This window comes from Rhinopithecus roxellana, chromosome 11, assembly GCF_007565055.1.
Source record: "Rhinopithecus roxellana isolate Shanxi Qingling chromosome 11, ASM756505v1, whole genome shotgun sequence".
NCBI classification, from domain to species: domain Eukaryota; kingdom Metazoa; phylum Chordata; class Mammalia; order Primates; family Cercopithecidae; genus Rhinopithecus; species Rhinopithecus roxellana.
Genome location: NC_044559.1, coordinates 77,983,736 through 77,998,500, shown reverse-complemented (window position 1 = coordinate 77,998,500; position 14,765 = coordinate 77,983,736). Strand labels below are relative to the sequence as shown.

The following is a 14,765-nucleotide window of genomic DNA, read 5'->3' as shown; positions in this document are numbered from 1 at the left end:
TCAAAGATTCCCTTTTCAATGCTCTGTCAGTTCTTCTGCTTGCCCCAAGCAAGAAACCTCCATCATGCACTACCAGTCTTCAACACATGCTAAATCGGGGCAATGTGGAGACAGGGGAGGCAGTGATGGCAGCCAGGAGGGGACAGGCTGAAGCAAAAGACACTGAATACTTGAAACCACAAATCCTGAATCTGCAATTCCTCTGTTTACTTAGAAACAGTTGCTGATGCTTACACTGCCCAAAGATAAACTAGGACAAACCGGAAAGGGAAGGGGAAGCAGTGAGGTAAGGGCTGTTGTAAACCTGGCACCATGCATGCAGAGGAAAAGCTCCCTGCGTGGTCAGGACATAGTTTTCCTCCCAATGAGAAAAGTTAGATAACAGTATGAAGAGTGATATTAGGCTGAATCCAGGCACTAAGCAGAGGCAGAGGGCTGCTGTCCTCACACACATAAAAAGCATTTGGAGAGCACTGTGGTGTGGTGGAAAGAGCATGGCATTTGGAGTCAGAGGAGGTGAACTTGAGTCCTGGCTCTGCCTAGGACAAGCTGTGTGACCTCAGGCTAGGCATTCAACCCCTCTGAGTTTCAATTCTCTGTGAACTATGAAACAAATGACTTAGACTAGCTGATCTTGTAGGTGTCTTTCAGTTCCATCACTCTCTGATGCTACTAATAATGCAACAAAAACGTTAATGCATCCACTCAGCAAGCATTTCCTGAACACATTCTGCATGCCAGCTCCTCCGCTGGGTATGAGGGACAATCTTGCACCCAAGGAACCTTCCAATCCACATATGCGAGAGACTTATAAATGAGTCTGTACAGTACAAAGGGAGAGATGTGTGGACAGGGTGAAGGGTTCTAGCAGAGGACAGGGCAGACAGCAATCGGAAACAGTTGCCCAGGAGTGATTCCTGGGCTAACACTTGAGGTAGGAGGTAATTAGGCAAAAGGAAAGAAAAAAGGGAATAGTATGTACGCATGATAGTATGCACTCAGGAATGGCCCAGTAGGGCATGCAGGGTGGGAGGAGTGCTCAGAGATCAAAGGCCTTATAAGCTAACCTAAGAAGAGTTACTGCCAAGCACCTCCAGGCCCCTGTACCTCCCCTGCTGTTCACCTCAACAACTCCCTAGATGGCCACATCAGGGTCAGAAACAGCCCCTCCAAGTTCCCTTATGTTGACAGCCAAGCAACCATCCCACCCCTGCCCCCAGCCATCTCCTTTTGTCCGCGAGTCTCATCTAGCTCCACCTGCCGCCCTGCACATCCAGGCCACACCTGCTGACACAGCAGCTTCCTCTCAGTCACCCAGCAGGCCTTGCTTTCAACCCTTGCTCAGCCCTCAATGCCCAACCCATGTCAGCTGTTCCAAATAGTTTCCATCTTCCTCAAAGCCACAACCACATCCCTCCCACCCACCCCACTCTCATACTTAGTCAATGACTCCCACCTCCTCTGTTCCTGGGAATGACTGTCCAGCACAACTCCCATAGCAACCCTCCTGCCCACCTGTCCTAAGTTCCTTCCGAAATGGTGCAGACAAAACCATGGGTATCTCTGCTTACAAGCACAAAAGAAAGCAAAGAGAAAAACTCTATGAAGAAACAGAGATTGTATTCATCAACCAATGCAGGCTGTTGCCCATGCATGTGACTGGGCTCTGAAACAAGCACACTTAGGTGGGATAAGGTATATGAATGTACTCTGCATGGCAAAAGGCCCTGTGTAAATATTAGAGCTATTCCATATGTGTTGGTTGAATAAATGAATAAACAAATCAATGAATTTGAGGCAATCTAAAGAGCTGCAAAATACACAGTATCATCAGCACAGGGACTAGGAATGCAGTCTAGAATTCGGCCAAGAGGATCCTTTCTAAAACCAGAGTTTTCAAAACTCTGATCCCTCCTTTGCTCCTACACACACAGCCCACTTAATGCCAACCTGAGCAGTGCTGAATCATTTTAATGATGTATTTTGGCTATTTTGGAAATAACTTCCTAAAACAATATATTTAGTATAAAATATAAGCACAACAGGTTTAGTATATTGCACATATAGTACACTACACTTTGTGGGTGTATATATATGTTTGTGCCATGCTCTAAGTGCCATTATAAGCTCTTAGCCAATGACTGCTGACATAGGCCCACAGCAAGACACCCACTGCAGCCTCCATTACACCATCCTGTGCTGAGCATGTTCTACAGAATGTTTTGTTTCCTCTGCTAAAGCTCTGTGCCATTTATTTTTTGTACTGGTCACAATGTTGACTCATCACGGCCAAGAGATGGTGTTCAACTGGCTTTGGACCCACCACAAAAAAAAAAATCAAGAAAAAACATAACCAAGGATTGTAAAACTCAATTATTAGAGTAATCCAAGTCTCATGAGCACCGGTGAACACGGGTAGGCTTACAGACATCAGAGCTCTAGTCATCAGAAATATTCTGTGGGATGACAAGAAGATGAAAACCCTTCTTCCTGGTTTACTCTGTACCATCTACTAAACAGAGCTACCGAATTTCCTCCCAGTGCTGCAAGTTCAGGATGACACCATGAGCTGGTGAGTATATAACTCACTATATTTAGTTCTTCTTTTGTGTTTATTACAGGCAGCCATGAGCGATAAACGATGACATTAGGAACCCATCTCTACTGAGACTCTGCCCTTTGAACCCCACGGAAGTTGTTACATGGCCAGTACTCCAGGTTTCCCCAGCACTGAGTGTGTGCGGCATGGGACAGGATAGCGGAATTCTAGAATGTCTGAGCTTGAGGAAGGCCCAGACATGATCTCATTTATATCAGAAACAACTAAAGTTCAGAGACAGCAGGTTGTTGTAGGGTTGGTGGCAAGTCACGTATACCAACAGTCTGATGAACTCTCACCCTAAAACCAAGAAGCTAAAAATGAAAAATGTTGAAATTCAGTTTCCATTTGGGCTAGCATTTAGTCTTCAGCAGTCTAGAAGAACGATTTCAGAAAGGCAATGGTGATATGAGAAGAAACAGAAAATGTGGATCATGATGGCTCATAAAATAGGAATGATTCGGATTAAGTTCAGTTATTCAAGTTTTAGGTTGGTTGGGCTTTTTTGTTGGTGGTAGTGGGGTGAAGTTCCTTTTCCAGAATCTACAGATGCTTTAGAAGGTACCAGACCCAAAAACTAATTCTTTCTTTCATTAAAACACTGGCGACTTCTATTATCCAGTTTTATATTTTTGTCTGACTATTAAAAGGAATAAAAACTAAGAAATGTTCAACTCCTTTGAGTTCAGTAGTTCACTTCTATTTGAAAAATAAAATGAAAATATTTAAGAGCAAATGTAATTAGTAAATTTGTATAAATGTTCCCAACATGGTATTTTTATGAGTAAATCACATTATACAAAGGACATTATATGTTTCAAAACTAATATAATGACTTGATTTTTGTACAGAATACTTTTTAAAAATTATATTATTGCTTTCTTTCCTTCCCCTTAGTTAAAAACACACAAATTTCTTTCTTTCTTTCTTTTTTTAGACGTAGTTTCGCTCTTGTTGCCCAGGCTGGAGTGCAATGCAATGGTGCCATCTCGGCTCACTGCAACCTTCGCCTCCCAAGTTCACGCAATTCTCCTTCCTCAGCCTCCCAAATAGCTGGGATTATCGGTGCCCGCCACCATGCCTGGGTCTTGAACTCCTGATCTCAGGTGATCCGCCCACCTCAGCCTCCCAAAGTGTTGGGATTACAGGCGTGAGCCACCAGGCCCAGCCATAAAACACACAAAGTTCTTTAAAGAAAAAAATATTTGGTTTACCCTACTGTCCCAACATTTTTTTCCCATCGTTTACATTTTAGTTTCGTTATTTAAAAAGAGAGGTACCAGGCCAGGCGCGGTGGCTCACATCTGTAATCCCAGCACTTTGGGAGGCAGAGGTGGGTGCACAGCTTGAGCCTAGGAGTTCAAGACCAGCCTAGCCAACATGGTAAAATCCTGGCTCTACAAAAAATACAAAAATTAGGTGGGCATAGTGGCACACACCTGTAGTCCCAGTTACTAATGGGGCTGAATGGGAAGATTGTTTGAGCCTGGGAGGTTGAGCCTGCAGTGAGCCATAATCGCACCACTGCACTCCAGTCGGGACAACAGTGTGAGATCCTGTCTCAAATAGAAAGAAAACAAAAAGTGTAAAGGTGCTTCTGCTTCCTTTTTTAATTAAAAGGATTAGCAACTCATATAAGAGACTATTTCCAGCTTCTGAGTCCATGTTGGGACAATTCTGGAAGTTGTAAATTTTATTGAAGTTAGGCTGCCTTGAACATAGCTATCTTCCAGCTATCTTCCCCAATCTTTCACCTAGATCTAATCAGAAAAGCCATCCTTTACAGCAGGCACCTACCTGCCACACAGAGCTATCCAGAAGCAGACACACTTAGAATGGGATGTGTGACTAAGCATGATAACTGGGCAGGGGAATGTCATCTCCTAAAAATGTAGAAGTGTTATATATGGAAATTGTGTATGTGCATATGTACCTTAAAGGGGTTCCTGACCCTTTACCCGAAAAGCCTAAAAACCAGTACCTTACTGATTATAACAGGGAATGCTGAATTATCCAAAGTTCAACAAGCACAAATAATAGTCATTTTTTTCAAGCACACCTCTGCTGGAATCATTTTTTATTTAATCACTGCTGTAATCAGCAGACTAGAGAAATTCTCTCTGAGTGAGGAAAACATGGAGTGAGTCATCTCTATGTTGATAAGGAGACAGCAGGATGAGGGCACTGCTGTGAAGTAGGCATCAGATGGTGCCTTGTCTAAATTAGTCAGTGGAACAATCAGAATGATTTCTTCCCATGACGTGCAGTAATCACCGGAGATGATGCTGATCTCCTTGTTTTAGTGACGACCCCAACACAATTTCATGTTTACTTCTCCAAACCAGGGCAAAAAAAAAAAAGGAAAGACAAAAGTGTATTCCACTCAGTATTTGTAGTCACTAGATGGAAAAAGAGAAAGTATCTTGTTTTTACATGTGGCTGGCAAATGTGCTACAACTTCCTGTTTGTTTAAAAAGTACAAGTTCAAATGTGTAAATCTCTTGGAGAAACACCAACACCTAAGAGATGTCGCTGTTGCATGAAATGGATATGATGTCATTGTAGGTCACAATAACTTTGGCCAGAAAGTGGCCTTATGAACCTCTGGTGACATAAAGCAATATGGCAGCCCAGGGAGATACTTCTAGACAATGACCCCTGAGAAGCTGCCCCCCAAAAGCACACACTCCAAACAGCAGTGTGGTGACTGGTATCATTGGTTCCGGACACTGAATTCTACCCGACTCTTTAAGAGAGGTGGCAACTTACACCAATTCTATTTTGAGCATTTTCCTAGGGAAGCTGGGATTCTTAAGAGAAAGAAAATGGGTTTGAATTGCTTTTTAATGTGTCTGAACTCCGCAGTTAGAAACTATCAATCACAAAGGATTCCAAATCCTGTTCTGTTCCACAACGCACGAAGACCTTTCCCTAAAGGGCAGCAGTGAGATGTTCAGTTGAAATGGCCATAATCTGTGGCTCAACTCATGGCAACCACCTCATTTCAAATCCATATTTGCCTAAAGCTGCTGAATAAAGAAAATATTGAGCACAAACAGGTTTAAATCCTTTGTAGAAATAAGGGAAAGGATGGAAGAAAGAAATTAGCCTGACTGACATATCCCCATACATGCAAAATTTGAAACTCAAGTCAAAGTACTCTAGTCCCAAGTTGTTAATGAATGTGAAGCTTCAGACCAATTAAAGGCTCTGTGAACAGGCAATGCCCTCAATCAAAACACATGGAGCAAGAGGAGTTATAAAGCCAACTGGTGAGGAAACTTTCCATGTTTCTAGATCATTTATAAAGAATAAAAGGGATACTATTATTATTATTATCCTTTTTAAAGATAATACATAAACATACCACAAAAAAAATTTAAAGTAGCTACCCATCTCAGGCATCTCCTCCTGAGATGGTCTACAAATATACAAGCACTGGAGACTATTCTACAGCCTCAGCAGTTTGTGTGTGTGTGTGTGTGTGTGTGTGTGTGTGTGTGTGTGTGTGTGTGTGTGTGTGTGTTTAACTTAAGAAGGATACCACCAGTTTTTAAATGTCCAACCACTCTAAGTCTCCAGGGGCATGGGAAGGTCCCATACCTTTTTAATTCCTGAAATCACTTACTGAAGGAGGAAGCAGAAGGAAAAATCCTCCCCCTGTAATTACCAGTAAGTTTCACTCTTTTAAATTTTATTTAGGTTCCATTCTGTGAGAGAAGACAACAAATGAAAACCAGGGTTGATGCCATTCGTCATAAATACCATTCCACTGAAACCCTCATTTGCCATAAACCATTGGTCATAGACATAGAACACTACACAACCAATGCTCATTTTCTAGAGATTCCAAGTTCCGGAAGTACCACTCAGAGTGTTTTCACTCAAGCTGGGGAGTCTTTAAACACATGTAGAAGAAAGTCAGCACTGCCCATGCCCACGGGAGGGAGAGATCCCATTCTAGAATGCTGCTGATCATCCTGCCCTCTCTTTCCTCATCATTTCCACAAAAGGCCTGAGAAGGCCACTTGGGGTTGGGGTCGAGGGAAGGAGTGAAAATGTTCTCAAAGAAGGAAATCTTGAGGCTATTCAAAAGCTTTGGGGGCAGAGGGATTGGGGGGATCCTAAACTGAAAGGCTCACAAAGGCAGTTAGAGAGAGGAGGAGGCAAATAGGCTTTGGAGCCACTGATGGTGGGAAGAGGCAAAAATGTCTATGGCAGCTGGAGACTGCAAGACTAAAGGAACTCACTAGGAGCCTCAAAATGGGAAAACTAAGGCGCCTAGTGAGAAGATGGAAGAAGCTCAATAGGACGATTTGTCCGGGAAACAGACAAAGCAAATATGGAGCAGCTGCATTTTATGCCAGAAGCCCACAAATAGATGAAGATGTGCGTGAGTCAGAACTGATTTTCGTATATCAGTCAATGGCAGTTGAGGGGTACAGGTGGAATGCATACATCTACCACAACCATCACAGTATACTTTTTTTTTTTGAGACGGAGTCTCGCTCTGTCGCCCAGGCTGGAGTGCAGTGGCCGGATCTCAGCTCACTGCAAGCTCCGCCTCCCGGGTTTACACCATTCTCCTGCCTCAGCCTCCCGAGTAGCTGGGACTACAGGCGCCCGCCACCTCGCCCGGCTAGTTTTTTGTATTTTTTAGTAGAGACGGGGTTTCACCGTGTTAGCCAGGATGGTCTCGATCTCCTGACCTCGTGATCCGCCCGTCTCGGCCTCCCACAGTATACTTTTTATCTTGTAGCATTTATCCTTGATATTTTGAAGATAATCATAAATATCTTCTAACTTGTAGCCCTGTAAATCACGGTGCCTGTTTGGCCTTCTTCAGAAAATTTTATCATATCTAACTTTTCATTGCAAAATTACTGATTTTCAGGTATGTTTCACTTAGTGAACCCTCAATTAATGAACTTTTGGATGATATAACTATTGAATGAGAAAAATACCTGAAATGTAATAACAGTAAATTAAACTCAGTCATTGAAATGGCTTGCAAAGTTCCAGTGCCTACGAGCAATGTAGCTTACAGGCTATTGGCAAAGGCTGCTGGATGTTCCTGCTTGCTAATAATTCACTCAGCTGACCAGATTTATAATTATGCAATCCTGAAACTAAGTTTCTTGATTTGGGGAAGTCACAGCACTTCAAACTTTTTACATAAGGTGAGGCTTTATGACTACTTTTATATCACATTATCTCATTTGTATAATTCATATTTGCATAAAGTGGAAACCATATTCATTAGCATGTCTTCATTTACTTCTTAGTAGGGACTTGATATGGAAAATATACCCTTTGCCTTCGCCTTCCCTCTTTCCTCTGTCAAAAATCCTATGCATCTCTTCCTTTCTCTCCCTAGATGATCTCGTTCAGTCACATGGCTTTAAATATCATCTATATACCGATGACTCTGAGAGATACCATTTCCAGCCCCAGCCAACTCTACATCTCTATGGGAATATCGAATGGGCATCTCAAACCTAAGATGACCCAAAGAACCCTTAGGGTCCCTCTTTGCTCCTTATCTCAGTGAACAGCAACGTCATTCACCTAGCCAAAAACACGAGACTAATCCTTGACTCTTGTTTTTACTTACACCCTACATGCAACCTAGAAAGCTCTACCTTCAAAATGTATCCTGAGTCTGGCCACTTCTTCATATCATTCAATCATCACTACTCTAATCCAAGTCATACCCTAATCTGCCTGGATCACTGGAAGGACCAGTGATATAGGTTATACAGATTCTACTCTTGCCCCTAGAATCTATTCTGCACTCAGGATCCAGAGGAAAAATGTTAAAGCACATAGAAGATCACATGGACTATGGAATCCAATCACTCTCAGAGTAAAAATCAAACTCCTGGCCAGGTGCGGTGGCTCACACCTGTAATCCCAGCACTTTGGGAGGCCGAGGCGGGCGCATCATGAGGTCAGGAGATCAAGACCATCCTGGCTAACACAGTGAAACCCTGTCTCTACTAAAACTACAAAAAATTAGCCAGGTGTGGTGGTGGGTGCCTGTAGTCCCAGCTACTTGGGAGGCTGAGGCAGGAGAATGGCGTGAACCCGGGAGGCGGAGCTTGCAGTGAGCAGAGATCCTGCCACTGCACTCCAGACTGGGCAACAGAGCAAGACTCTGTCTCAAAAAAAAAAAAAAAAAAAGAAATCAAACTCCTTACCATAGCCTACAGGGTCTGGCTCCCACCTACCACTCTCACTTCACATCACTCTCCCTCCCTATCAACACCCCCAGACCAAGTCCAAACTGGCTGCCTTCCTGTTCGCCTACCAAGCCAACCTTATCCTATGTCAAAGGCCTTTCTTTTCACTTGCTATTCCCTCTGCCTGAACACTCCTCCTCCTCCCCTGATTCCTTTACTCCACTCAGGTCTCTATACAAAGTCAATCTTCTTTTTCTCTCTCACACACATAGAACCCTTTTTAGACCATTCTGTCAAAAAGAGCCCCGCCAGCCCCTCACCTTGTTTTACTGTTTTCATACCACGCATTACCACCTGAAATTATATTGTCTATTTAGTTATTTGTTTGTTTCCTTCATGGTATTGCTCACAATACTTAGTGAACACCCATCAGGTGTGAGGTGCTCTTCTAAGAGCTGAGGATACAACAGTAAACAAGAAAAGACAAGCAAAGACCCCTGCCCTCATGGAGCTTACATTCTTATCATTCCCACTCAAATCTAAGGTCCAGGGAGGCACAGACACGGTCTGTCTTATGACCACTGAATCCCCAGAACAGTGCCTTGGCACAGAGCAGGCATTAATACATATTTGTTGAATGTGTAAGTGTCCTGCTACCTGATGCCATCTGCTTCCCTGAGGACTTCCACTACAGAGCTCTTCCTGCCTACCAGATGGAATTCAGGTTCTGGGACTCAGAATGTCACTGTGTCCCCTTGGACAGGGCAGTCTGGACAGCCAGCCTCCTGTGGCTGAGCTGGTTTCCTAATCCTGGGCCTGCTTATCCTGACTGCCCTTCCTTCCTGTTCCAACCCCCAGCACCCTACAAACTCACCAGGTGACCATCCCACTGGGATCTGTCTCAGTGGGTCACGAGAGCACCTGATCCACATCATAGGAGCTGACCAGGTAGTCAGTGTTAACCAGGCCAGCTTTTCTCTACAAAGAGTAGCTGAAATAAAGATGCAAGCGTTGTTCAGTGTCCCTGGCCCATGGTGGTCCTTACCCTCAGTATCTCACCTAAGACCTCCAGCATCAACTAGCTATCATACCTGGAGGCACTCTCACCTCAGCACTGGAACACACTGTTATTAAGGACATATTTTTGCCTCTTTCAACTGTCATAGAAGCAAGACATGTACCTGCTGTGATAAGTAATTAAGTTTCTTTCAGAAAAAGAAGAACATTTGTTAATTGTGAAATTCTCTGATCTCAAATAAAAATGAAAGTAATTGTGAAATGTCATTAATTCATCTTTCAAGAAAATGGTAGCTATACTGGTAGGAATGGAAAAAAAAAAAAAGAGAGAGAGACTGGAAATCTGTTGAAGAACCACTCCAGAAGTCTCAGAAAATAAGTATTTAAACCCCATTGTTTCCAACATACCAGTTTTCACACTTTAATGTATCTGTTGGCTCAGAAGTGCCCTGCTTGAATACCCCTATGAGACTAGCAGATGAAGATGTCTATGAACATCACAAAAGTCAAGGTAGAAAGCCCCAAACTGGTGGTCAGTTGAACTGGGTTGAGTATGGCAGCTACACTGTAACACTTATATCTGGAACTCCAACTGGAAAAAGTGTGTTAATAAAGTTAATAAATGTAGCAACTAGGGCGAGAATTGCCTTGCTCTACGTCTCAGAGCCAAACAGTATTACCTTCTATTTGCCTAGGACTTTATTCTCCCTGGGCAAATATAAGCATTTGTGCATACATTACTTCTTGCATAGATTATCTCTTTTAGTCTGCAAAGCAAACATATCCTTAAACAGCAGGATATGTTTCTCTGTCTGGGGCCTGGGAGGTCAAAGAATTCACCTACAATCCCACAGTAAAAATGGCAGAACCAAGTAAGTACCAAAACCCAGATATGCCTAGGCCCAACCCAGTATCCTTCCTTCTATAATAGAAAGGACAGCATAGTTCTCTACAAATTACATTCTACAGTTAACAAAGTATTTCCCTTCACTGAGAAGAAGGAAAAAAACACATACATTCACCAGTGGTTTAAGGTGGTGGGAAGATGCATTGGTCCAGGAGCTCTGGGCAGAAAGGTTTCACGAACTCTTCCAAAGGATGCCAACTCCTGCAATAACAAATGTACAAAACACCTGGTGTGAATCACAGACACCCTGTGGCCTCTCCCCAAGGGGACTCATTTAAACACCATTTGCCAGGTAATTTAGGCTTAAACCCCTATCTCTTTTAGCCCAATTTCCTTCCCCACTCTGACTTCCCAAAGTAGAACAAGAATCTTTAATTCCCCAGCTGAAATGGTACTCGTTAGAATCACAGGATCTTGCACAGAAGGCAGATTTACAGATCATCTTTAATGGAGATCACAAACCGAAAGCACAAGGGGTGACATCCAGGGTGAAAGTGTTACATTTCATCTGTGGATATGTTTAGAAAATCTGAGCCAAACATAAAAATCAGAGCTATCACACAAAAACTCAGATTTCTGGCTTCTCTTAAAGAAAAAAAAAAAAAAATCAGACCTGTCAACATGGCCCACATTTATGTCTGAAAATGATCAGGTGTTGCTAAGCATTAAAAGCAGTCACACTTCATAGGCAGGCTTGGCTGCTCCAACATACCACAGTTCCCACCACTCGCTACTGTCTCCTCAACACAGAGAAGAACTGGGGTTGTCATTAGTCATTGCCCTTGCGTTATTGTTTTTCTTGTGGTACAGAAATATTTTCTACTTAATAATTCTAACAAAAGTGGGAAAACAAAAGGGGCCTAGTTCCAAGAAAAAAAAATGGTAGAGCACATACAGTAACTCAAGTTGGTAGCCTCACTCCTGCAGACATTTGCAACCCCCAAACAAGTACAACACTCCCACTTTACATGAATTAAATGTAAGCAGGAAACTGACTTGCCCGCTCCCATAGTTAGATGCAGAGGTCAACCTAGGTCTCTCGATTGCCTAACCCAGGACTATTTCACTATGCTGGACTACTTACTAGTGTTATACTATTAAGCAAAAAAATTAATACAATAAACAAATACACACAATTAACTAATTAAAAATAATTATCAAAAATAATACTTTCAGAGAAGTATTAAAGTCAAGGAAATACAGTTGAAGCACCCCACTTTCCACCAAAATGCTTGCCATGCATCAAAAGTGCTCAATGTCCCAAACTGTCTGGAACACTTTGTATGCTAGGAAAATCTCCCTTAACATGCATCTTGAACACAAGACTGTAAATAAGTTTATGTACAAGGTAACAGCACTGTAGTAAGAAAGCAATGTTCAACAATAAGATCTTGATAGTACTTATTTATATCACTCCCACAAAGAATTTATTGATTCATTCACTTAAATATTTATTGAGCCCTATTACACTCCAGGAAGTATGCAAGGTGATGGAGATACAAAAGTGAACAAGACCCTCAAGTTGCTCTATCTGAATAAAAGATAGATCCAGACACTCAAAATGAATTATAAAATAATGGGTAAGTGTAGTGATCTGCAGTCAAAGGCTTTGCCCCTGAGCTAAACCCTCTATGGTAAGTGTAGTGATCTGAGTACACACCTGTGTTACGGGAGCACTGAGCAGGGGCACCTGATATAGTGGAGGTGAAAAGATACTTCCTAGCATGGAGAGAGGCCTCGGGAAATCCTAAAGCTTGGATGGGAGTGGACCAGGCACAGGGAGAAATGGAGGACAATGGAGGCAAAAGCAAGGAGGTGAGAACAGCCCCTACAATTTGGTCTTGTCCAGATCTCTTATTAGCCTTGGGTCTTAAAAGCCCCCTGCCTAATGCCACGTGACCCAGCATCTGCTGGAACTTGATCCACAGCCCTACATATGCACTTACAGAAGTTTATCTTGACAAGTGCCCATATCAAAAATGTCACCGATTCAGCCCTGCTTCCTGGCAATGCCTACCTATGACTCCCTGGAGTCTGCTGTCCCAGAGTCCGCGGGACATAAGAAACATGGTGGTAGAAATACTAAGCCTTCAGGTGCAGTGGCTCACACCTGTAATCCCAGCACTTTGGGAGCCCGAGGCAGGTGGATCACGAGTTCAGGAGTTTGAGACCAGCCTGACCAACATGGTGAAACCCCATCTATACTAAAAATAAAAAATTAGCTAAGCATGGTGGTACACACCTGTAATCCCAACTACTCAGGAGGCTGAGGCAGGAGAATTGCTTGAACCCAAAAAGCAGAGATTGCAGTGAGCCAAGATCACACCACTGACACCAGCCTGGGTGACAGAGTGAGACTCCGTCTCAAAAAAAAAGAAAAAAGAAATAAAGAAATACTAAGCCTTTCATGATGGACAGAAGACAGTAAATAAAGATGTTTTTCTCATACCAGTCAAGGCTGCCCTGTCTATCTCCACCCCAGGGCCTGGATTTCCACAGCAAGAAGTTACTATGCATTTGAGCCTCAAGCAGGAAGCTTTGTGAAAAAATGTTCCAGAATATCTGCCCATCAAAATCCCCACATGGAGTCCTCCTTTTCTTCATAGATAAGAAAGAAGTGAGTCGCCAGCCCTGATCTAGACTGAGGCAAAGCTGGGGAAAAGCACTCCAAAACACAGGCTGGAAAGAAGCACACAGAGGAGTCAAGACCAAACAGGTGGTCAAGGGTAGGGTTCCAGTTCAAGGCCCGTATGAGGAAACAAAGAGGCAGAATTCACCTGAAGAATCGGAAGAGCCTCCCTGGATCAGTAACTAGTGGGCAGGTTCCCGAGTATGGCTGAAAATTAGAAACACCTGCAGAACTACAGCAACAAAATAATCCCCTACGTACCAGAGCCATTAAATCAGAATCTATGGTCTGGAGGTCCAAGCACTGTCCAGAACCTCCTCCCACGTGATGGTGATGTCCAATATCAAAAGAGTGTATTTCATCTAGAGGTCTCAGAAGCTCCAAAACCTCTTCAAGGACATGAATTCAGCATCCTCCAGGAAGGAGCCAAGGATCCAGATCTTTAGGGGAGTAGCACATCCCTGGTATGTTTACCCACTCTCTGCATCACACTATGACAACAATCACAACCTCTTTTAAGTAAATGTAAAAAAAAAAAAAAAAAAAAAAAAGGAATGCCAGCAGCCAGAATAGCAAACGGGCAGTGAAGTGGCCTTCCTCTTTGCCCCCATCCCTTGTACACCATGACCCAATGTCAGTGCCTCTTGATAAACGATTGTGGGTGTCCAATCTCAGCAGCAGATCTGAGCCTTCATACACCTGTGTGGGTTCACTGCTCTGGCAGAACAAAGGATGTGGGAGCATCCAGTTATGCAGATGGCCTTCGAGGAATAGCTCCAAAGCACTCTGATCAGGTCCTTCCTGCCCACCAAAGGGCAGGACTCTACCGATCAATGCAGCACCTGCAAACCTGCCAAGCCCGGCTGAGCACTTCTCTTTCCAGATTTCCACTTTGTGGTCATGTAACAACCTGAGCAATCTCAAGCTAAGACTGGCAAAGTAAATGCCGTGTACCGCAAAGATGATGGACGGATCAGAGTCAACTGGCTCCCTGAACGCACCAGCCTGCAGAAATCTCTTCCCCCAACATTACAAGGTGCCACTAGGTGACCTTCAGGCAGCAGCCAGCACCAGAGAAACCCACAGCTGACCAAGGTCAACCTTCCTGATTGCAAGGCCCAGCAGCAATCCATACTATCCTTGCAAGGAACAACGAGACAGGCAGGTGTTCCCATCAACCTAAGGATCCTCCATGTGAGCCATAATGCAAACTTGGAAGAGCATGGTGGAGGAGGAAGTTTAGGAAAAGCTCAAGATCATAATTTGCCCCTTCTTGGTTGTCCTTAATTTTTATTTTTATATTTATTTATTTATTTATTTATTTACTTATTTTTTGAGAAGGAGTCTTGCTCTATCTCCCAGGCTGGAGTGCAGTGGCGGCATGATCTCAGAGCACTGCAAGCCCCACCTCCCAGGTTCACGCCATTCTCC

General features: G+C 43.4%; 1 protein-coding gene across 43 annotated transcripts in view; it reads right to left on the bottom strand.

Moving 5' to 3' along the window:
- The window catches only part of SORBS1 (sorbin and SH3 domain containing 1), a 252,806-nt gene that overhangs the window by 169,885 nt on the left and 68,156 nt on the right, over positions 1-14,765 (bottom strand). For 42 of the 43 annotated variants that reach the window (XM_030940317.1, XM_030940329.1, XM_030940323.1 and 39 more), the window contains exon 2: positions 10,815-10,906. The exons of the other annotated variant lie outside the window; for it this stretch is intronic. The gene's annotated coding sequence lies outside the window, so the exon portion shown is untranslated. The remainder of the gene's footprint in view (positions 1-10,814; positions 10,907-14,765) is intronic. 43 annotated transcript variants of the gene reach the window in all.